Consider the following 2613-nt stretch of genomic DNA (forward strand, 5'->3'; position numbering starts at 1 on the left):
TAATATCTTTTACTAGTTTTCTTTTTTTTCTAGTCCTAATAGTATTTTCTTTAATAGGCGCTAACCTTGCTTTTAGTTCCTTTTCCGCTACGGACATTAAAGATTTTAATTTTACATCCTCATTATCTATTTGGCCACAGTCACTAGACTTACTTTTTGTCCCTGAAACAGACGGGCTTGCTCCCTCAGTCTCAGACGCTACATCGCTTTCCCTGGTCTCCGACTCCCCGGCCGGCATGTCGCCTCGTTGTTTAGCGAAGTTGTACTTCCTGTCTTGGGCTAATTCAAATGGTAATAAGGTCTTCTGTCTTTGTGTCTACTGGCGTAAAACTCAAGTGAATAGTAAAACACTACCAAAATATGAAGCGAAATATGGGTTGTATACGTAGAAATCAAGACCCTTTCAGAGGTATATCCTTCCTTTACCCTCTCCAAGCTCAGAATCTCTACGCGGACTGTTTGAATTGCGCGGCTCCAGTTGGTTCCAGGGGAATCCGTTTGGTGTCGCTAGGTTTGCACAGATCAGCTGACTACGACGCCATTTCCCGATTGCAGATATCTTCATTTGTGTATTAGCTACGCGGTTTTAAGTGAAGTGCGATTTTTTCGTTTGGCCGATTTCAGAATGAATGACCTGAAGGAGCAATGACTTGCTGTGAAATTTTGTGTTAAACTTGGAAAATCTGCGACTGAAACTTTTGCCATGCTTAACACGGCTTACGGTGATGTTTGCTATGAAGCGTACGGCATGTTTCAAGTGGCATGAACGTTTTTAAGGATGGTCAACAGTCCATTGAAGATGATGAACGTCCTGGATGTTCTTCCACGTCAACTGACGACCCACACGTCGACAAAATCAACACCCTGGTGCGGGCAAATCGACGCCTGACTGTCATGGAGCTTGCTGAAGAGTGTGGGATATCAGTTGGATCTTGTTACAAGATTTTGACCGAAAAATTGAAGATGCACTGCGTTGCTGCGAAATTCAGCCCTCAGAACTCGTGAGTTTTTGGCCAAACACTCGATCACTGTTCTTCCCCACCCCCCTACTCACCTGATCTTGCTCCTTGCGATTTTTTCTTGTTCCCCAAACTCAAAAGACCCTTGAAAGGAAGAAAATTTGAGATCGATTCCCGAGATTAAGGCAAATGCGACGAACGAGCTTGAAGACATTACAAAAAAAGCGTACCAGGATTGTTTCAACAAGTGGAAACACCGTTGGGATAAGTGTGTGCATTGGGGAAGAGAGTACTTTAAAGGGGTCCCAGACCAGTAACTTCTAAATAAAGTACATTTTGTTTTATGACGTCAGTCCGCGTATTTTTTGAACAGACCTCGTACCCTGAGCATCGCCAATATTCTAGGTTAAAGTTTTTGCCAGGTATCTAGCACTTCTACTTCTTCCTCCATCTTCTTAGACATCAAGACTGGCAGAGTGATCACCTCTTTCCTTTCGAGCTGATTGTCTCTCAGTGTAATCGTCCCTTTACACTGGTGGAACTCAAACTGGCAGCACATCAGTTGGACCTGATGATGTACACTATGAAATGCTGTACCATTTATCTCCTGCTTCTCTTGCTATTCCTCTGATTGTTTTTAACCAGATATGGCAGGAGAATGTTTTTCCTGATTCCTCGTGCCAGGCGATTGTTCTACCTTTCTCTAAGCTTGGGAAGTATCCCAAGATTCCTTCAAACTACTGTCCAATTGCTTTAACGAGCTGTCTTTGCAAGACCTTAGAGAGGACTGTTAATGCTCGTCTCGTTTGGTTCTTCGAATCAAACAACCTCCTCTCGCCCACCCAGTGTTGGTTCCAACGACATTGCTGCACCATGGACCATCTGATTCGACTTAACGTCAATCAGAGAAGCCTTTCTCAAATGACATCTTGTATCGATATTCTCTGACATTGAGAAGGCTTTATGATATGACGTTGAGGTATGGCAGCTTGCGAGACCTCCAGATTTATATGGGTTACATGGTCATTTGCCCATTTTTATTAATTTTTTAATGGACAGGAGATTCGAAGTTCGTGTGGGTTCGACACTTTCCCATTCTTTTCTACAGGAACTTGGAGTTCCTGAAGGCTGTGTTTTGAGTGTCACACTTTTTGGTATAAAGATTAATGCCATCACTGAACAACTCCCTCTTACTGTTGCAAACAGGCTCTATTTCGACGACTTTCACATCTCATGTTAATCGTCGAACATGAGGTATGTTGAGCAACAGATATAGACTGCCCTCAATCGTTTATTGAAGTGGACTACAGCAATCGGCTTTAACTGCTCTCTCTCTAAAACCGTTTGCATGCACTGTTGCCGCCAATGGGGTATTCACCCTGATTCTGAACTCCGTATCGGTGAAGTTGTGCTGCCTCTGGTCCCCGAGACAAAGTGCTTGGGGCTTATCTTTGACCATAAGCTGACCTTTATACCACACATCAAGCAGCTATGGGTCAAATGTACAAGAGCACTGAACATCTTTCGTGTCCTCTCTTCCACCCCTTGGGGAGCAGATTGATGTTCTATGCTGAAGATATATTGTGCTCTTATTAGATCAAAATTTGGTTATGGATCACTGGTTTATGACTCTGTCAGGACCTCAGTCTTAAAG

The sequence above is a fragment of the Tachypleus tridentatus genome, chromosome 4 (assembly GCF_004210375.1).
Source record: "Tachypleus tridentatus isolate NWPU-2018 chromosome 4, ASM421037v1, whole genome shotgun sequence".
Taxonomy (NCBI): Eukaryota; Metazoa; Arthropoda; class Merostomata; order Xiphosura; family Limulidae; genus Tachypleus; species Tachypleus tridentatus.